Source organism: Lissotriton helveticus, chromosome 1_2 (assembly GCF_964261635.1).
Source record: "Lissotriton helveticus chromosome 1_2, aLisHel1.1, whole genome shotgun sequence".
Lineage (NCBI taxonomy): Eukaryota > Metazoa > Chordata > Amphibia > Caudata > Salamandridae > Lissotriton > Lissotriton helveticus.
Genome location: NC_136058.1, coordinates 324,649,835 through 324,671,809, shown reverse-complemented (window position 1 = coordinate 324,671,809; position 21,975 = coordinate 324,649,835). Strand labels below are relative to the sequence as shown.

Sequence of the window (21,975 nt, the reverse complement as noted above, 5' to 3'; positions counted from 1 at the left end):
AGTAGGGTGAGGGGACACCCGGATTTGAACCAGGGATCTCTTGATCTGTAGTCAAATGCTCTACCACTGAGCTATATCCCCAGCTTTTCAGTAAAATCAGAATGACAAATTATCAGTACATCATGAAAGAGTGTGAGGATCATACTAAGTTGTGCCAGAAAGTACAACCTTGAAACTGTGGAACAGGAGAAGTAGTTCTTAATATTATTTATTAAAGGAAAACTGGATCATTTAAAAAACAGATTTATTTGTTTCATCGTTATTTTATTTGAATAGGCAGTGGTACATAGGACCAATGCCTCTACATACAATGAATGTTTTGAAACATTCTTAAAGGGGAAGAGGTTTTTACAGGACACCTTATCATTTGAGGATTGGTTACCACAATCACTGAGATGGTGATGAAGTATGATTGTTTTGGGCCAAATTATGGTGGAAAAACATTTCTACGTACCACTACAATTCGGTATTTGGAAGGTACACCCAAACACCCCTTTCGAATACCTTCCATTTAATACATCAGAAAAAGCCATTTTGCATTTGCAAATAGCCTGATTCTTCAGACCAGCCTTCTTGCAACTGCAATGATAGTTCGTACATCTTGCACGTAGGCAGAGCTTTTAAGGAAAAATTAAATAGTTCCTACGTTGCACAAAAATGAAGTGCTTCAAACAAACACATACTTTGCATGCACAGAGAAGAGGTGGAATATATGTACGACTGAAGACACAGGTGAAATGAGAAATAGATTGACTGCTTCGCTGCCAAGTTTTATACGCCATTTCTTCAGTGCAATACAAGAAAGCACCAAACAGTATAACAAAGTTGTCAATTGGTTTCATAGTCCATTCCCTTTGTTTAGTGCTGTGAAAGGAAGAGCCGAATTCCAAAATTGATCAATGATGTTTCAGAAATTTCCCAAAGGGAATACCAAGCCGAGTGTTAAAAACTGCATTTACTCACAGGTTTTGAGCAGGAAACACTGACATGCTATTAAAGTGCAATATCCAAGGGAACACTGACTCTGTTAAAGATGATCCAAATGGAATTGATGAAAAGTCCCAATTACAAACAACAGAATCAAAGTAGGGTGAGGGGACACCCGGATTTGAACCAGGGACCTCTTGATCTGTAGTCAAATGCTCTACCACTGAGCTATATCCCCAGCTTTTCAGTAAAGTCAGAATGACAAATTATCAGTACATCATGAAAGAGTGTGAGGATCATACTAAGTTGTGCCAGAAAGTACAACCTTGAAACTGTGGAACAGGAGAAGTAGTCCTTAATATTATTTATTAAAGGAAAACTGGATCATTTAAAAAACAGATTTATTTGTTTCATCGTTATTTTATTTGAATAGGCAGTGGTACATAGGACCAATGCCTCTACATACAATGAATGTTTTGAAACATTCTTAAAGGGGAAGAGGTTTTTACAGGACACCTTATCATTTGAGGATTGGTTACCACAATCACTGAGATGGTGATGAAGTATGATTGTTTTGGGCCAAATTATGGTGGAAAAATATTTCTACGTACCACTACAATTCGGTATTTGGAAGGTACACCCAAACACCCCTTTCGAATACCTTCCATTTAATACATCATAAAAAGCCATTTTGCATTTGCAAATAGCCTGATTCTTCAGACCAGCCTTCTTGCAACTGCAATGATAGTTCGTACATCTTGCACGTAGGCAGAGCTTTTAAGGAGAAATTAAATAGTTCCTACGTTGCACAAAAATGAAGTGCTTCAAACAAACACATACTTTGCATGCACAGAGAAGAGGTGGAATATATGTAAGACTGAAGACACAGGTGAAATGAGAAATAGATTGACTGCTTCGCTGCCAAGTTTTATACGCCATTTCTTCAGTGCAATACAAGAAAGCACCAAACAGTATAACAAAGTTGTCAATTGGTTTCAAAGTCCATTCCCTTTGTTTAGTGCTGTGAAAGGAAGAGCCGAATTCCAAAATTGATCAATGATGTTTCAGAAATTTCCCTAAGGAAATACCAAGCCGAGTGTTAAAAACTGCATTTACTCACAGGTTTTGAGAAGCAAACACTGTAATGCCATTAAAGTGCAATATCCAAGGGAACACTGACTCTGTCAAAGATGATCCAAATGGAATTGATGGAAAGTCCCAATTACAATCAACAGAATCAAAATAGGGTGAGGGGACACCAGGATTTGAACCAGGGACCTTTTGATCTGCAATCAAATGCTCTACCACTGAGCTATATCCCCAGCTTTTCAGTACAATCAGAATGACAAAATATCAGTACATCATGAAAGAGTGAGAGGATCATACTAAGTTGTTCCGGAAAGTACAACCTTGAAACTGTGGAACAGGAGAAGTAGTCCTTAATATTATTCATTAAAGGAAAACTGGATCATTTAAAAAACAGACTTATTTGTTTCATTGTTATTTTATTTGAATAGGCAGTGGTACATAGGACCAATGCCTCTACATACAATGATTATTTTGAAACATTCTTAAAGGGGAAGAGGTTTTTACGGGACACCTTATTATTTGAGGATTGGTTACCACAATCACTGAGATGGTGATGAAGTATGATTGTTTTGGGCCAAATTATGGTGGAAAAACATTTCTACGTACCACTACAATTCGGTATTTGGAAGGTACACCCAAACACCCCTTTCGAATACCTTCTATTTAATACATAAGAAAAAGCCATTTTGCGTTTGCAAATGGCCTGATTCTTCAGACCAGCCTTCTTGCAACTATAATGATAGTTCGTACATCTTGCACGTAGGCAGAGCTTTTAAGGAGAAATTAAATAGTTCCTACGTTGCACAAAAATGAAGTGCTTCAAACAAACACATACTTCGCATGCACAGAGAAGAGGTGGAATATATGTAAGACTGAAGACACAGGTGAAATGAGAAATAGTTGACTGCTTCGCTGCCAAGTTTTATACGCCATTTCTTCAGTGCAATACAAGAAAGCACCAAACAGTATAACAAAGTTGTCAATTGGTTTCATAGTCCATTCCCTTTGTTTAGTGCTGTGAAAGGAAGAGCCGAATTCCAAAATTCATCAATGATGTTTCAGAAATTTCCCAAAGGGAATAACAAGCTGAGTTTTAAAAACTGCATTTACTCACAGGTTTTGAGCAGGAAACACTGACATGCTATTAAAGTGCAATATCCAAGGGAACACTGACTCTGTTAAAGATGATCCAAATGGAATTGATGAAAAGTCCCAATTACAAACAACAGAATCAAAGTAGGGTGAGGGGACACCCGGATTTGAACCAGGGATCTCTTGATCTGTAGTCAAATGCTCTACCACTGAGCTATATCCCCAGCTTTTCAGTAAAATCAGAATGACAAATTATCAGTACATCATGAAAGAGTGTGAGGATCATACTAAGTTGTGCCAGAAAGTACAACCTTGAAACTGTGGAACAGGAGAAGTAGTTCTTAATATTATTTATTAAAGGAAAACTGGATCATTTAAAAAACAGATTTATTTGTTTCATCGTTATTTTATTTGAATAGGCAGTGGTACATAGGACCAATGCCTCTACATACAATGAATGTTTTGAAACATTCTTAAAGGGGAAGAGGTTTTTACAGGACACCTTATCATTTGAGGATTGGTTACCACAATCACTGAGATGGTGATGAAGTATGATTGTTTTGGGCCAAATTATGGTGGAAAAACATTTCTACGTACCACTACAATTCGGTATTTGGAAGGTACACCCAAACACCCCTTTCGAATACCTTCCATTTAATACATCAGAAAAAGCCATTTTGCATTTGCAAATAGCCTGATTCTTCAGACCAGCCTTCTTGCAACTGCAATGATAGTTCGTACATCTTGCACGTAGGCAGAGCTTTTAAGGAAAAATTAAATAGTTCCTACGTTGCACAAAAATGAAGTGCTTCAAACAAACACATACTTTGCATGCACAGAGAAGAGGTGGAATATATGTACGACTGAAGACACAGGTGAAATGAGAAATAGATTGACTGCTTCGCTGCCAAGTTTTATACGCCATTTCTTCAGTGCAATACAAGAAAGCACCAAACAGTATAACAAAGTTGTCAATTGGTTTCATAGTCCATTCCCTTTGTTTAGTGCTGTGAAAGGAAGAGCCGAATTCCAAAATTGATCAATGATGTTTCAGAAATTTCCCAAAGGGAATACCAAGCCGAGTGTTAAAAACTGCATTTACTCACAGGTTTTGAGCAGGAAACACTGACATGCTATTAAAGTGCAATATCCAAGGGAACACTGACTCTGTTAAAGATGATCCAAATGGAATTGATGAAAAGTCCCAATTACAAACAACAGAATCAAAGTAGGGTGAGGGGACACCCGGATTTGAACCAGGGACCTCTTGATCTGTAGTCAAATGCTCTACCACTGAGCTATATCCCCAGCTTTTCAGTAAAGTCAGAATGACAAATTATCAGTACATCATGAAAGAGTGTGAGGATCATACTAAGTTGTGCCAGAAAGTACAACCTTGAAACTGTGGAACAGGAGAAGTAGTCCTTAATATTATTTATTAAAGGAAAACTGGATCATTTAAAAAACAGATTTATTTGTTTCATCGTTATTTTATTTGAATAGGCAGTGGTACATAGGACCAATGCCTCTACATACAATGAATGTTTTGAAACATTCTTAAAGGGGAAGAGGTTTTTACAGGACACCTTATCATTTGAGGATTGGTTACCACAATCACTGAGATGGTGATGAAGTATGATTGTTTTGGGCCAAATTATGGTGGAAAAATATTTCTACGTACCACTACAATTCGGTATTTGGAAGGTACACCCAAACACCCCTTTCGAATACCTTCCATTTAATACATCATAAAAAGCCATTTTGCATTTGCAAATAGCCTGATTCTTCAGACCAGCCTTCTTGCAACTGCAATGATAGTTCGTACATCTTGCACGTAGGCAGAGCTTTTAAGGAGAAATTAAATAGTTCCTACGTTGCACAAAAATGAAGTGCTTCAAACAAACACATACTTTGCATGCACAGAGAAGAGGTGGAATATATGTAAGACTGAAGACACAGGTGAAATGAGAAATAGATTGACTGCTTCGCTGCCAAGTTTTATACGCCATTTCTTCAGTGCAATACAAGAAAGCACCAAACAGTATAACAAAGTTGTCAATTGGTTTCATAGTCCATTCCCTTAAAATGTGGTGAGGGGACACACGGATTTGAACCAGGGACCTCTTGATTTGCAGTCAAATGCTCTACCACAGAGCTATATCCCCAGCTTTGCATTAAAATAAGAATGACAAAATATCAGTACATCATGAAAGAGTGTGAGGATCATACTAAGTTGTGCCAGAAAGTACAACCTTGAAACTGTGGAACAGGAGAAGTAGTCCTTAATATTAGTTATATAAAGGAAAACTGGATCATTTAAAAAACAGATTTATTTGTTTCATTGCTATTTTATTTGATTAGGCAGTGGTACATAGGACCAATGCCTCTACATAAAATGATTGTTTTGAAACATTCTTAAAGGGGAAGAAGTTTTTATGGGACACCTTATCATTTGAGGATTGGTTAACACAATCACTGAGATGGTGATGAAGTATGATTGTTTTGGGCTAAATTATGGTGGAAAAACATTTCTACGTACCACTACAATTCGGTATTTGGAAGGTACACCCAAACACCCCTTTCGAATACCTTCTATTTAATACATCAGAAAAAGCCATTTTGCGTTTGCAAATGGCCTGATTCTTCAGACCAGCCTTCTTGCAACTGCAAGGATAGTTCGTACATCTTGCACGTAGGCAGAGCTTTTAAGGAGAAATTAAATAGTACCTACGTTGCACAAAAATGAAGTGCTTCAAACAAACACATACTTTGCATGCTTAGAGAAGAGGTGGAATATATGTAAGACTGAAGACACAGGTGAAATGAAAAATAGTTGACTGCTTTGCTGCCAAGTTTTATACGCCATTTCTTCAGTGCAATACAAGAAAGCACCAAACAGTATAACAAAGTTGTCAATTGGTTTCATAGTCCATTCCCTTTGTTTAGTGCTGTGAAAGGAAGAGCCGAATTCCAAAATTGATCAATGATGTTTCAGAAATGTCCCAAAGGGAATAACAAGCCTAGTATTAAAAACTGCATTTACTCACAGGTTTTGAGCAGGAAACACTGAAATGCTATTAAAGTGCAATATTCAAGGGAACACTGACTCTGTCAAAGATGATCCAAATGGAATTGATGAAAAGTCCCAATTACAAACAACAGAACCAAAATAGGGTGAGGGGACACCAGGATTTGAACCAGGGACCTCTTGATCTGCAGTCAAATGCTCTACCACTGAGCTATATCCCCAGCTTTACAGTAAAATCAGAATGACAAAATATCAGTACATCATGAAAGAGTGAGAGGATCATACTAAGTTGTTCCAGAAAGTACAACCTTGAAACTGTGGAACAGGAGAAGTAGTCCTTAATATTATTTATTAAAGGAAAACTGGATCATTTAAAAAACAGATATTTGTTTCATTGTTATTTTATTTGAATAGGCAGTGGTACATAGGACCAATGCCTCTACATACAATGATTGTTTTGAAACATTATTAAAGGGGAAGAGGTTTTTACGGGACACCTTATCATTTGAGGATTTTTTACCACAATCACTGAGATGGTGATGAAGTATGATTGTTTTGGGCCAAATTATGGTGGAAAAACATTTCTACGTACCACTACAATTCGGTATTTGGAAGGTACACCCAAACAACCCTTTCGAATACCTTCCATTTAATACATCAGAAAAAGCCATTTTGCGTTTGCAAATGGCCTGATTCTTCAGACCAGCCTTCTTGCAACTGCAATGATAGTTCGTACATCTTGCACGTAGGCAGAGCTTTTAAGGAGAAATTAAATAGTTCCTACGTTGCACAAAAATGAAGTGCTTCAAACAAACACATACTTTGCATGCACAGAGAAGAGGAGGAATATATGTAAGACTGAAGACACAGGTGAAATGAGAAATAGATTGACTGCTTCTCTGCCAAGTTTTATACGCCATTTCTTCAGTGCAATACAAGAAAGCACCAAACAGTATAACAAAGTTGTCAATTGGTTTCATAGTCCATTCCCTTTGTTTAGTGCTGTGAAAGGAAGAGCCGAATTCCAAAATTGATCAATGATGTTTCCGAAATTTCCCAAAGGGAATAACAAGCCGAGTGTTAAAAACTGTATTTACTCACAGGTTTTGAGCAGGAAACACTGAAATGCTATTAAAGTGCAATATCCAAGGGAACACTGACTCTGTCAAAGATGATCCAAATGGAATTGATGAAAAGTCCCAATTACAAACAACAGAATCAAAATATGGTGGAGGGGACACCCGGATTTGGACGAGGGACCTCTTGATCTGCAGTCAAATGCTCTACCACTGAGCTATATCCCCAGCTTTTCAGTAAAATCAGAATGACAAAATATCAGTACATCATGAAAGAGTGTGAGGATCATACTAAGTTGTGCCAGAAAGTATAACCTTGAAACTGTGGAACAGGAGAAGTAGTCCTTAATATTATTTATTAAAGGAAAACTGGATCATTTAAAAAACAGATTTATTTGTTTCATCGTTATTTTATTTGAATAGGCAGTGGTACATAGGACCAATGCCTCTACATACAATGATTGTTTTGAAACATTCTTAAAGGGGAAGAGGTTTTTACGGGACACCTTATCATTTGAGGATTGGTTACCACAATCACGGAGATGGTGAAGAAGTATGATTGTTTTGGGCCAAATTATGGTGGAAAAACATTTCTACGTACCACTACAATTTGGTATTTGGAAGGTACACCCAACCACCCCTTTCGAATACCTTCCATTTAATACATCAGAAAAAGCCATTTTGCGTTTGCAAATGGCCTGATTTTTTAGACCAGCCTTCTTGCAACTGCAATGATAGTTCGTACATCTTGCACGTAGGCAGAGCTTTTAAGGAGAAATTAAATAGTTCCTACGTTGCACAAAAATGAAGTGCTTCAAACAAAATCATACTTTGCATGCACAGAGAAGAGGTGGAATATATGTAAGACTGAATACACAGGTGAAATGAGAAATAGATTGACTGCTTAGCTGCCAAGTTTTATACGCCATTTCTTCAGTGCAATACAAGAAAGCACCAAACAGTATAACAAAGTTGTCAATTGGTTTCATAGTCCATTCCCTTTGTTTAGTGCTGTGAAAGGAAGAGACGAATACCAAAATTGATCAATGATGTTTCAGAAATTTCCCCAAGGGAATACCGAGCCGAGTGTTAAAAACTGCATTTACTCACAGGCTTTGAGCAGGAAACACTGAAATGCTATTAAAGTGCAATATCCAAGGGAACACTGACTCTGTCATAGATGATCCAAATGGAATTGATGAAAAGTCCCAATTACAAACAACAGAATCAAAATAGGGTGAGGGGACACCCGGATTTGAACCAGGGACCACTTGATCTGCAGTCAAATGCTCAACCACTGAGCTATATCCCCAGCTTTTCAGTAAAATCAGAGTGACAAAATATCAGTACATCATGAAAGAGTGTGAGGATCATACTATGTTGTGCCAGAAAGTACAACCTTGAAACTGTGGAACAGGAGAAGTAGTCCTTAATATTATTTATTAAAGGAAAACTGTATCATTTAAAAAACAGATTTATTTGTTTAATTGTTATTTTATTTGAATAGGCAGTGGTACATAGGACCAATGCCTCTACATACAATGATTGTTTTGAAACATTCTTAAAGGGGAAGAGGTTTTTATGGGACACCTTATCATTTGAGGATTGGTTACCACAATCACGGAGATGGTGATGAAGTATGATTGTTTTGGGCCAAATTATGGTGGAAAAACATTTCTACGTACCACTACAATTTGGTATTTGGAAGGTACACCCAAACACCCCTTTCGAATACCTTCCATTTAATACATCAGAAAAAGCCATTTTGCATTTGCAAATGGCCTGATTCTTCAGACCAGCCTTCTTGCAACTGCAATGATAGTTCGTACATCTTGCACGTAGGCAGAGCTTTTAAGGAGAAATTAAATAGTTCCTACGTTGCACAAAAATGAAGTGCTTCAAACAAACACATACTTTGCATGCACAGAGAAGAGGTGGAATATATGTAAGACTGAAGACACAGGTGAAATGAGAAATAGATTGACTGCTTCGCTGCCAAGTTTTATACGCCATTTCTTCAGTGCAATACAAGAAAGCACCAAACAGTATAACAAAGTTGTCAATTGGTATCATAGTCCATTCCCTTTGTTTAGTGCTGTGAAAGGAAGAGCCGAATTCCAAAATTGATCAATGATGTTTCAGAAATTTCCCAAAGGGAATAACAAGCCGAGTGTTAAAAACTGTATTTACTCACAGGTTTTGAGCAGGAAACACTGAAATGCTATTAAAGTGCAATATCCAAGGGAACACTGACTCTGTCAAAGATGATCCAAATGGAATTGATGAAAAGTCCCAATTACAAACAACAGAATCAAAATATGGTGGAGGGGACACCCGGATTTGGACGAGGGACCTCTTGATCTGCAGTCAAATGCTCTAACACTGAGCTATATCCCCAGCTTTTCAGTAAAATCAGAATGACAAAATATCAGTACATCATGAAAGAGTGTGAGGATCATACTAAGTTGTGCCAGAAAGTATAACCTTGAAACTGTGGAACAGGAGAAGTAGTCCTTAATATTATTTATTAAAGGAAAACTGGATCATTTAAAAAACAGATTTATTTGTTTCATTGTTATTTTATTTGAATAGGCAGTGGTACATAGGACCAATGCCTCTACATACAATGATTGTTTTGAAACATTCTTAAAGGGGAAGAGGTTTTTACGGGACACCTTATCATTTGAGGATTGGTTACCACAATCACGGAGATGGTGAAGAAGTATGATTGTTTTGGGCCAAATTATGGCGGAAAAACATTTCTACGTACCACTACAATTTGGTATTTGGAAGGTACACCCAACCACCCCTTTCGAATACCTTCCATTTAATACATCAGAAAAAGCCATTTTGCGTTTGCAAATGGCCTGATTTTTTAGACCAGCCTTCTTGCAACTGCAATGATAGTTCGTACATCTTGCACGTAGGCAGAGCTTTTAAGGAGAAATTAAATAGTTCCTACGTTGCACAAAAATGAAGTGCTTCAAACAAAATCATACTTTGCATGCACAGAGAAGAGGTGGAATATATGTAAGACTGAATACACAGGTGAAATGAGAAATAGATTGACTGCTTCGCTGCCAAGTTTTATACGCCATTTCTTCAGTGCAATACAAGAAAGCACCAAACAGTATAACAAAGTTGTCAATTGGTTTCATAGTCCATTCCCTTTGTTTAGTGCTGTAAAAGGAAGAGACGAATACCAAAATTGATCAATGATGTTTCAGAAATTTCCCCAAGGGAATACCAAGCCGAGTGTTAAAAACTGCATTTACTCACAGGCTTTGAGCAGGAAACACTGAAATGCTATTAAAGTGCAATATCCAAGGGAACACTGACTCTGTCAAAGATGATCCAAATGGAATTGATGAAAAGTCCCAATTACAAACAACAGAATCAAAATAGGGTGAGGGGACACCCGGATTTGAACAAGGGACCACTTGATCTGCAGTCAAATGCTCAACCACTGAGCTATATCCCCAGCTTTTCAGTAAAATCAGAGTGACAAAATATCAGTACATCATGAAAGAGTGTGAGGATCATACTATGTTGTGCCAGAAAGTACAACCTTGAAACTGTGGAACAGGAGAAGTAGTCCTTAATATTATTTATTAAAGGAAAACTGTATCATTTAAAAAACAGATTTATTTGTTTCATTGTTATTTTATTTGAATAGGCAGTGGTACATAGGACCAATGCCTCTACATACAATGATTGTTTTGAAACATTCTTAAAGGGGAAGAGGTTTTTACGGGACACCTTATCATTTGAGGATTGGTTACCACAATCACGGAGATGGTGATGAAGTATGATTGTTTTGGGCCAAATTATGATGGAAAATCATTTCTACGTACCACTACAATTTGGTATTTGGAAGGTACACCCAAACACCCCTTTCGAATACCTTCCATTTAATACATCAGAAAAAGCCATTTTGCATTTGCAAATGGCCTGATTCTTCAGACCAGCCTTCTTGCAACTGCAATGATAGTTCGTACATCTTGCACGTAGGCAGAGCTTTTAAGGAGAAATTAAATAGTTCCTACGTTGCACAAAAATGAAGTGCTTCAAACAAACACATACTTTGCATGCACAGAGAAGAGGTGGAATATATGTAAGACTGAAGACACAGGTGAAATGAGAAATAGATTGACTGCTTCGCTGCCAAGTTTTATACGCCATTTCTTCAGTGCAATACAAGAAAGCACCAAACAGTATAACAAAGTTGTCAATTGGTTTCATAGTCCATTCCCTTAAAATATGGTGAGGGGACACATGGATTTGAACCAGGGACCTCTTGATCTGCAGTCAAATGCTCTACCACTGAGCTATATCCCCAGCTTTGCATTAAAATAAGAATGACAAAATATCAGTACATCATGAAAGAGTGTGAGGATCATACTAAGTTGTGCCAGAAAGTACAACCTTGAAACTGTGGAACAGGAGAAGTAGTCCTTAATATTAGTTATTAAAGGAAAACTGGATCATTTAAAAAACAGATTTATTTGTTTCATTGTTATTTTATTTGATTAGGCAGTGGTACATAGGACCAATGCCTCTACATAAAATGATTGTTTTGAAACATTCTTAAAGGGGAAGAAGTTTTTATGGGACACCTTATCATTTGAGGATTGGTTAACACAATCACTGAGATGGTGATGAAGTATGATTGTTTTGGGCTAAATTATGGTGGAAAAACATTTCTACGTACCACTACAATTCGGTATTTGGAAGGTACACCCAAACACCCCTTTCGAATACCTTCTATTTAATACATCAGAAAAAGCCATTTTGCGTTTGCAAATGGCCTGATTCTTCAGACCAGCCTTCTTGCAACTGCAAGGATAGTTCGTACATCTTGCACGTAGGCAGAGCTTTTAAGGAGAAATTAAATAGTACCTACGTTGCACAAAAATGAAGTGCTTCAAACAAACACATACTTTGCATGCTTAGAGAAGAGGTGGAATATATGTAAGACTGAAGACACAGGTGAAATGAAAAATAGTTGACTGCTTTGCTGCCATGTTTTATACGCCATTTCTTCAGTGCAATACAAGAAAGCACCAAACAGTATAACAAAGTTGTCAATTGGTTTCATAGTCCATTCCCTTTGTTTAGTGCTGTGAAAGGAAGAGCCGAATTCCAAAATTGATCAATGATGTTTCAGAAATGTCCCAAAGGGAATAACAAGCCTAGTATTAAAAACTGCATTTACTCACAGGTTTTGAGCAGGAAACACTGAAATGCTATTAAAGTGCAATATTCAAGGGAACACTGACTCTGTCAAAGATGATCCAAATGGAATTGATGAAAAGTCCCAATTACAAACAACAGAACCAAAATAGGGTGAGGGGACACCAGGATTTGAACCAGGGACCTCTTAATCTGCAGTCAAATGCTCTACCACTGAGCTATATCCACAGCTTTACATTAAAATCAGAATGACAAAATATCAGTACATCATGAAAGAGTGAGAGGATCATACTAAGTTGTTCCGGAAAGTACAACCTTGAAACTGTGGAACAGGAGAAGTAGTCCTTAATATTATTTATTAAAGGAAAACTGGATCATTTAAAAAACAGATATTTGTTTCATTGTTATTTTATTTGAATAGGCAGTGGTACATAGGACCAATGCCTCTACATACAATGATTGTTTTGAAACATTATTAAAGTGGAAGAGGTTTTTACGGGACACCTTATCATTTGAGGATTTGTTACCACAATCACTGAGATGGTGATGAAGTATGATTGTTTTGGGCCAAATTATGGTGGAAAAACATTTCTACGTACCACTACAATTCGGTATTTGGAAGGTACACCCAAACAACCCTTTCGAATACCTTCCATTTAATACATCAGAAAAAGCCATTTTGCGTTTGAAAATGGCCTGATTCTTCAGACCAGCCTTCTTGCAACTGCAATGATAGTTCGTACATCTTGCACGTAGGCAGAGCTTTTAAGGAGAAATTAAATAGTTCCTACGTTGCACAAAAATGAAGTGCTTCAAACAAACACATACTTTGCATGCACAGAGAAGAGGAGGAATATATGTAAGACTGAAGACACAGGTGAAATGAGAAATAGATTGACTGCTTCGCTGCCAAGTTTTATACGCCATTTCTTCAGTGCAATACAAGAAAGCACCAAACAGTATAACAAAGTTGTCAATTGGTTTCATAGTCCATTCCCTTTGTTTAGTGCTGTGAAAGGAAGAGCCGAATTCCAAAATTGATCAATGATGTTTCAGAAATTTCCCAAAGGGAATAACAAGCCGAGTGTTAAAAACTGTATTTACTCACAGGTTTTGAGCAGGAAACACTGAAATGCTATTAAAGTGCAATATCCAAGGGAACACTGACTCTGTCAAAGATGATCCAAATGGAATTGATGAAAAGTCCCAATTACAAACAACAGAATCAAAATATGGTGGAGGGGACACCCGGATTTGGACGAGGGACCTCTTGATCTGCAGTCAAATGCTCTACCACTGAGCTATATCCCCAGCTTTTCAGTAAAATCAGAATGACAAAATATCAGTACATCATGAAAGAGTGTGAGGATCATACTAAGTTGTGCCAGAAAGTATAACCTTGAAACTGTGGAACAGGAGAAGTAGTCCTTAATATTATTTATTAAAGGAAAACTGGATCATTTAAAAAACAGATTTATTTGTTTCATTGTTATTTTATTTGAATAGGCAGTGGTACATAGGACCAATGCCTCTACATACAATGATTGTTTTGAAACATTCTTAAAGGGGAAGAGGTTTTTACGGGACACCTTATCATTTGAGGATTGGTTACCACAATCACGGAGATGGTGAAGAAGTATGATTGTTTTGGGCCAAATTATGGTGGAAAAACATTTCTACGTACCACTACAATTTGGTATTTGGAAGGTACACCCAACCACCCCTTTCGAATACCTTCCATTTAATACATCAGAAAAAGCCATTTTGCGTTTGCAAATGGCCTGATTTTTTAGACCAGCCTTCTTGCAACTGCAATGATAGTTCGTACATCTTGCACGTAGGCAGAGCTTTTAAGGAGAAATTAAATAGTTCCTACGTTGCACAAAAATGAAGTGCTTCAAACAAAATCATACTTTGCATGCACAGAGAAGAGGTGGAATATATGTAAGACTGAATACACAGGTGAAATGAGAAATAGATTGACTGCTTCGCTGCCAAGTTTTATACGCCATTTCTTCAGTGCAATACAAGAAAGCACCAAACAGTATAACAAAGTTGTCAATTGGTTTCATAGTCCATTCCCTTTGTTTAGTGCTGTGAAAGGAAGAGACGAATACCAAAATTGATCAATGATGTTTCAGAAATTTCCCCAAGGGAATACCAAGCCGAGTGTTAAAAACTGCATTTACTCACAGGCTTTGAGCAGGAAACACTGAAATGCTATTAAAGTGCAATATCCAAGGGAACACTGACTCTGTCAAAGATGATCCAAATGGAATTGATGAAAAGTCCCAATTACAAACAACAGAATCAAAATAGGGTGAGGGGACACCCGGATTTGAACCAGGGACCACTTGATCTGCAGTCAAATGCTCAACCACTGAGCTATATCCCCAGCTTTTCAGTAAAATCAGAGTGACAAAATATCAGTACATCATGAAAGAGTGTGAGGATCATACTATGTTGTGCCAGAAAGTACAACCTTGAAACTGTGGAACAGGAGAAGTAGTCCTTAATATTATTTATTAAAGGAAAACTGTATCATTTAAAAAACAGATTTATTTGTTTAATTGTTATTTTATTTGAATAGGCAGTGGTACATAGGACCAATGCCTCTACATACAATGATTGTTTTGAAACATTCTTAAAGGGGAAGAGGTTTTTACGGGACACCTTATCATTTGAGGATTGGTTACCACAATCACGGAGATGGTGATGAAGTATGATTGTTTTGGGCCAAATTATGGTGGAAAAACATTTCTACGTACCACTACAATTTGGTATTTGGAAGGTACACCCAAACACCCCTTTCGAATACCTTCCATTTAATACATCAGAAAAAGCCATTTTGCATTTGCAAATGGCCTGATTCTTCAGACCAGCCTTCTTGCAACTGCAATGATAGTTCGTACATCTTGCACGTAGGCAGAGCTTTTAAGGAGAAATTAAATAGTTCCTACGTTGCACAAAAATGAAGTGCTTCAAACAAACACATACTTTGCATGCACAGAGAAGAGGTGGAATATATGTAAGACTGAAGACACAGGTGAAATGAGAAATAGATTGACTGCTTCGCTGCCAAGTTTTATACGCCATTTCTTCAGTGCAATACAAGAAAGCACCAAACAGTATAACAAAGTTGTCAATTGGTATCATAGTCCATTCCCTTTGTTTAGTGCTGTGAAAGGAAGAGCCGAATTCCAAAATTGATCAATGATGTTTCAGAAATTTCCCAAAGGGAATAACAAGCCGAGTGTTAAAAACTGTATTTACTCACAGGTTTTGAGCAGGAAACACTGAAATGCTATTAAAGTGCAATATCCAAGGGAACACTGACTCTGTCAAAGATGATCCAAATGGAATTGATGAAAAGTCCCAATTACAAACAACAGAATCAAAATATGGTGGAGGGGACACCCGGATTTGGACGAGGGACCTCTTGATCTGCAGTCAAATGCTCTAACACTGAGCTATATCCCCAGCTTTTCAGTAAAATCAGAATGACAAAATATCAGTACATCATGAAAGAGTGTGAGGATCATACTAAGTTGTGCCAGAAAGTATAACCTTGAAACTGTGGAACAGGAGAAGTAGTCCTTAATATTATTTATTAAAGGAAAACTGGATCATTTAAAAAACAGATTTATTTGTTTCATTGTTATTTTATTTGAATAGGCAGTGGTACATAGGACCAATGCCTCTACATACAATGATTGTTTTGAAACATTCTTAAAGGGGAAGAGGTTTTTACGGGACACCTTAACATTTGAGGATTGGTTACCACAATCACGGAGATGGTGAAGAAGTATGATTGTTTTGGGCCAAATTATGGTGGAAAAACATTTCTACGTACCACTACAATTCGGTATTTGGAAGGTACACCCAAACAACCCTTTCGAATACCTTCCATTTAATACATCAGAAAAAGCCATTTTGCGTTTGAAAATGGCCTGATTCTTCAGACCAGCCTTCTTGCAACTGCAATGATAGTTCGTACATCTTGCACGTAGGCAGAGCTTTTAAGGAGAAATTAAATAGTTCCTACGTTGCACAAAAATGAAGTGCTTCAAACAAACACATACTTTGCATGCACAGAGAAGAGGAGGAATATATGTAAGACTGAAGACACAGGTGAAATGAGAAATAGATTGACTGCTTCGCTGCCAAGTTTTATACGCCATTTCTTCAGTGCAATACAAGAAAGCACCAAACAGTATAACAAAGTTGTCAATTGGTTTCATAGTCCATTCCCTTTGTTTAGTGCTGTGAAAGGAAGAGCCGAATTCCAAAATTGATCAATGATGTTTCAGAAATTTCCCAAAGGGAATAACAAGCCGAGTGTTAAAAACTGTATTTACTCACAGGTTTTGAGCAGGAAACACTGAAATGCTATTAAAGTGCAATATCCAAGGGAACACTGACTCTGTCAAAGATGATCCAAATGGAATTGATGAAAAGTCCCAATTACAAACAACAGAATCAAAATATGGTGGAGGGGACACCCGGATTTGGACGAGTGACCTCTTGATCTGCAGTCAAATGCTCTACCACTGAGCTATATCCCCAGCTTTTCAGTAAAATCAGAATGACAAAATATCAGTACATCATGAAAGAGTGTGAGGATCATACTAAGTTGTGCCAGAAAGTATAACCTTGAAACTGTGGAACAGGAGAAGTAGTCCTTAATATTATTTATTAAAGGAAAACTGGATCATTTAAAAAACAGATTTATTTGTTTCATTGTTATTTTATTTGAATAGGCAGTGGTACATAGGACCAATGCCTCTACATACAATGATTGTTTTGAAACATTCTTAAAGGGGAAGAGGTTTTTACGGGACACCTTATCATTTGAGGATTGGTTACCACAATCACGGAGATGGTGAAGAAGTATGATTGTTTTGGGCCAAATTATGGTGGAAAAACATTTCTACGTACCACTACAATTTGGTATTTGGAAGGTACACCCAACCACCCCTTTCGAATACCTTCCATTTAATACATCAGAAAAAGCCATTTTGCGTTTGCAAATGGCCTGATTTTTTAGACCAGCCTTCTTGCAACTGCAATGATAGTTCGTACATCTTGCACGTAGGCAGAGCTTTTAAGGAGAAATTAAATAGTTCCTACGTTGCACAAAAATGAAGTGCTTCAAACAAAATCATACTTTGCATGCACAGAGAAGAGGTGGAATATATGTAAGACTGAATACACAGGTGAAATGAGAAATAGATTGACTGCTTCGCTGCCAAGTTTTATACGCCATTTCTTCAGTGCAATACAAGAAAGCACCAAACAGTATAACAAAGTTGTCAATTGGTTTCATAGTCCATTCCCTTTGTTTAGTGCTGTGAAAGGAAGAGACGAATACCAAAATTGATCAATGATGTTTCAGAAATTTCCCCAAGGGAATACCAAGCCGAGTGTTAAAAACTGCATTTACTCACAGGCTTTGAGCAGGAAACACTGAAATGCTATTAAAGTGCAATATCCAAGGGAACACTGACTCTGTCAAAGATGATCCAAATGGAATTGATGAAAAGTCCCAATTACAAACAACAGAATCAAAATAGGGTGAGGGGACACCCGGATTTGAACCAGGGACCACTTGATCTGCAGTCAAATGCTCAACCACTGAGCTATATCCCCAGCTTTTCAGTAAAATCAGAGTGACAAAATATCAGTACATCATGAAAGAGTGTGAGGATCATACTATGTTGTGCCAGAAAGTACAACCTTGAAACTGTGGAACAGGAGAAGTAGTCCTTAATATTATTTATTAAAGGAAAACTGTATCATTTAAAAAACAGATTTATTTGTTTAATTGTTATTTTATTTGAATAGGCAGTGGTACATAGGACCAATGCCTCTACATACAATGATTGTTTTGAAACATTCTTAAAGGGGAAGAGGTTTTTACGGGACACCTTATCATTTGAGGATTGGTTACCACAATCACGGAGATGGTGATGAAGTATGATTGTTTTGGGCCAAATTATGGTGGAAAAACATTTCTACGTACCACTACAATTTGGTATTTGGAAGGTACACCCAAACACCCCTTTCGAATACCTTCCATTTAATACATCAGAAAAAGCCATTTTGCATTTGCAAATGGCCTGATTCTTCAGACCAGCCTTCTTGCAACTGCAATGATAGTTCGTACATCTTGCACGTAGGCAGAGCTTTTAAGGAGAAATTAAATAGTTCCTACGTTGCACAAAAATGAAGTGCTTCAAACAAACACATACTTTGCATGCACAGAGAAGAGGTGGAATATATGTAAGACTGAAGACACAGGTGAAATGAGAAATAGATTGACTGCTTCGCTGCCAAGTTTTATACGCCATTTCTTCAGTGCAATACAAGAAAGCACCAAACAGTATAACAAAGTTGTCAATTGGTATCATAGTCCATTCCCTTTGTTTAGTGCTGTGAAAGGAAGAGCCGAATTCCAAAATTGATCAATGATGTTTCAGAAATTTCCCAAAGGGAATAACAAGCCGAGTGTTAAAAACTGTATTTACTCACAGGTTTTGAGCAGGAAACACTGAAATGCTATTAAAGTGCAATATCCAAGGGAACACTGACTCTGTCAAAGATGATCCAAATGGAATTGATGAAAAGTCCCAATTACAAACAACAGAATCAAAATATGGTGGAGGGGACACCCGGATTTGGACGAGGGACCTCTTGATCTGCAGTCAAATGCTCTAACACTGAGCTATATCCCCAGCTTTTCAGTAAAATCAGAATGACAAAATATCAGTACATCATGAAAGAGTGTGAGGATCATACTAAGTTGTGCCAGAAAGTATAACCTTGAAACTGTGGAACAGGAGAAGTAGTCCTTAATATTATTTATTAAAGGAAAACTGGATCATTTAAAAAACAGATTTATTTGTTTCATTGTTATTTTATTTGAATAGGCAGTGGTACATAGGACCAATGCCTCTACATACAATGATTGTTTTGAAACATTCTTAAAGGGGAAGAGGTTTTTACGGGACACCTTATCATTTGAGGATTGGTTACCACAATCACGGAGATGGTGAAGAAGTATGATTGTTTTGGGCCAAATTATGGTGGAAAAACATTTCTACGTACCACTACAATTTGGTATTTGGAAGGTACACCCAAACACCCCTTTCGAATACCTTCCATTTAATACATCAGAAAAAGCCATTTTGCATTTGCAAATGGCCTGATTCTTCAGACCAGCCTTCTTGCAACTGCAATGATAGTTCGTACATCTTGCACGTAGGCAGAGCTTTTAAGGAGAAATTAAATAGTTCCTACGTTGCACAAAAATGAAGTGCTTCAAACAAAATCATACTTTGCATGCACAGAGAAGAGGTGGAATATATGTAAGACTGAATACACAGGTGAAATGAGAAATAGATTGACTGCTTCGCTGCCAAGTTTTATACGCCATTTCTTCAGTGCAATACAAGAAAGCACCAAACAGTATAACAAAGTTGTCAATTGGTTTCATAGTCCATTCCCTTTGTTTAGTGCTGTGAAAGGAAGAGACGAATACCAAAATTGATCAATGATGTTTCAGAAATTTCCCCAAGGGAATACCAAGCCGAGTGTTAAAAACTGCATTTACTCACAGGCTTTGAGCAGGAAACACTGAAATGCTATTAAAGTGCAATATCCAAGGGAACACTGACTCTGTCAAAGATGATCCAAATGGAATTGATGAAAAGTCCCAATTACAAACAACAGAATCAAAATAGGGTGAGGGGACACCCGGATTTGAACCAGGGACCACTTGATCTGCAGTCAAATGCTCAACCACTGAGCTATATCCCCAGCTTTTCAGTAAAATCAGAGTGACAAAATATCAGTACATCATGAAAGAGTGTGAGGATCATACTATGTTGTGCCAGAAAGTACAACCTTGAAACTGTGGAACAGGAGAAGTAGTCCTTAATATTATTTATTAAAGGAAAACTGTATCATTTAAAAAACAGATTTATTTGTTTAATTGTTATTTTATTTGAATAGGCAGTGGTACATAGGACCAATGCCTCTACATACAATGATTGTTTTGAAACATTCTTAAAGGGGAAGAGGTTTTTACAGGACACCTTATCATTTGAGGATTGGTTACCACAATCACGGAGATGGTGATGAAGTATGATTGTTTTGGGCCAAATTATGGTGGAAAAACATTTCTACGTACCACTACAATTTGGTATTTGGAAGGTACACCCAAACACCCCTTTCGAATACCTTCCATTTAATACATCAGAAAAAGCCATTTTGCATTTGCAAATGGCCTGATTCTTCAGACCAGCCTTCTTGCAACTGCAATGATAGTTCGTACATCTTGCACGTAGGCAGAGCTTTTAAGGAGAAATTAAATAGTTCCTACGTTGCACAAAAATGAAGTGCTTCAAACAAACACATACTTTGCATGCACAGAGAAGAGGTGGAATATATGTAAGACTGAAGACACAGGTGAAATGAGAAATAGATTGACTGCTTCGCTGCCAAGTTTTATACGCCATTTCTTCAGTGCAATACAAGAAAGCACCAAACAGTATAACAAAGTTGTCAATTGGTATCATAGTCCATTCCCTTTGTTTAGTGCTGTGAAAGGAAGAGCCGAATTCCAAAATTGATCAATGATGTTTCAGAAATTTCCCAAAGGGAATAACAAGCCTAGTGTTAAAAACTGTATTTACTCACAGGTTTTGAGCAGGAAACACTGAAATGCTAATAAAGTGCAATATCCAAGGGAACACTGACTCTGTCAAAGATGATCCAAATGGAATTGATGAAAAGTCCCAATTACAAACAACAAAATCAAAATATGGTGGAGGGAACACCCGGATTTGGACGAGGGTCCTCTTGATCTGCAGTCAAATGCTCTAACACTGAGCTATATCCCCAGCTTTTCAGTAAAATCAGAATGACAAAATATCAGTACATCATGAAAGAGTGTGAGGATCATACTAAGTTGTGCCAGAAAGTATAACCTTGAAACTGTGGAACAGGAGAAGTAGTCCTTAATATTATTTATTAAAGGAAAACTGGATCATTTAAAAAACAGATTTATTTGTTTCATTGTTATTTTATTTGAATAGGCAGTGGTACATAGGACCAATGCCTCTACATACAATGATTGTTTTGAAACATTCTTAAAGGGGAAGAGGTTTTTACGGGACACCTTATCATTTGAGGATTGGTTACCACAATCACGGAGATGGTGAAGAAGTATGATTGTTTTGGGCCAAATTATGGCGGAAAAACATTTCTACGTACCACTACAATTTGGTATTTGGAAGGTACACCCAACCACCCCTTTCGAATACCTTCCATTTAATACATCAGAAAAAGCCATTTTGCGTTTGCAAATGGCCTGATTTTTTACACCAGCCTTCTTGCAACTGCAATGATAGTTCGTACATCTTGCACGTAGGCAGAGCTTTTAAGGAGAAATTAAATAGTTCCTACGTTGCACAAAAATGAAGTGCTTCAAACAAAATCATACTTTGCATGCACAGAGAAGAGGTGGAATATATGTAAGACTGAATACACAGGTGAAATGAGAAATAG

General features: G+C 37.3%; 10 non-coding genes across 10 annotated transcripts; all 10 read right to left on the bottom strand.

Moving 5' to 3' along the window:
• Nucleotides 1-9: 9 nt before the first annotated feature.
• Nucleotides 10-81, bottom strand: TRNAC-ACA (transfer RNA cysteine (anticodon ACA)). Its single transcript has one exon. It is a non-coding gene; the product is annotated as a tRNA-Cys (tRNA).
• A 1,012-nt stretch (nt 82-1,093) lies between these two features.
• On the bottom strand, nt 1,094-1,165 carry TRNAC-ACA (transfer RNA cysteine (anticodon ACA)). Its single transcript has one exon. It is a non-coding gene; the product is annotated as a tRNA-Cys (tRNA).
• Nucleotides 1,166-2,177: 1,012 nt separating this feature from the next.
• On the bottom strand, nt 2,178-2,249 carry TRNAC-GCA (transfer RNA cysteine (anticodon GCA)). The gene has a single exon. It is a non-coding gene; the product is annotated as a tRNA-Cys (tRNA).
• A 1,011-nt stretch (nt 2,250-3,260) lies between these two features.
• On the bottom strand, nt 3,261-3,332 carry TRNAC-ACA (transfer RNA cysteine (anticodon ACA)). Its single transcript has one exon. It is a non-coding gene; the product is annotated as a tRNA-Cys (tRNA).
• Nucleotides 3,333-4,344: 1,012 nt separating this feature from the next.
• TRNAC-ACA (transfer RNA cysteine (anticodon ACA)) lies at nt 4,345-4,416 on the bottom strand. Its single transcript has one exon. It is a non-coding gene; the product is annotated as a tRNA-Cys (tRNA).
• A 1,869-nt stretch (nt 4,417-6,285) lies between these two features.
• On the bottom strand, nt 6,286-6,357 carry TRNAC-GCA (transfer RNA cysteine (anticodon GCA)). The gene has a single exon. It is a non-coding gene; the product is annotated as a tRNA-Cys (tRNA).
• Nucleotides 6,358-8,452: 2,095 nt separating this feature from the next.
• TRNAC-GCA (transfer RNA cysteine (anticodon GCA)) lies at nt 8,453-8,524 on the bottom strand. Its single transcript has one exon. It is a non-coding gene; the product is annotated as a tRNA-Cys (tRNA).
• Nucleotides 8,525-14,728: 6,204 nt separating this feature from the next.
• On the bottom strand, nt 14,729-14,800 carry TRNAC-GCA (transfer RNA cysteine (anticodon GCA)). Its single transcript has one exon. It is a non-coding gene; the product is annotated as a tRNA-Cys (tRNA).
• Nucleotides 14,801-17,982: 3,182 nt separating this feature from the next.
• TRNAC-GCA (transfer RNA cysteine (anticodon GCA)) lies at nt 17,983-18,054 on the bottom strand. Its single transcript has one exon. It is a non-coding gene; the product is annotated as a tRNA-Cys (tRNA).
• A 2,097-nt stretch (nt 18,055-20,151) lies between these two features.
• TRNAC-GCA (transfer RNA cysteine (anticodon GCA)) lies at nt 20,152-20,223 on the bottom strand. The gene has a single exon. It is a non-coding gene; the product is annotated as a tRNA-Cys (tRNA).
• Nucleotides 20,224-21,975: the final 1,752 nt, after the last annotated feature.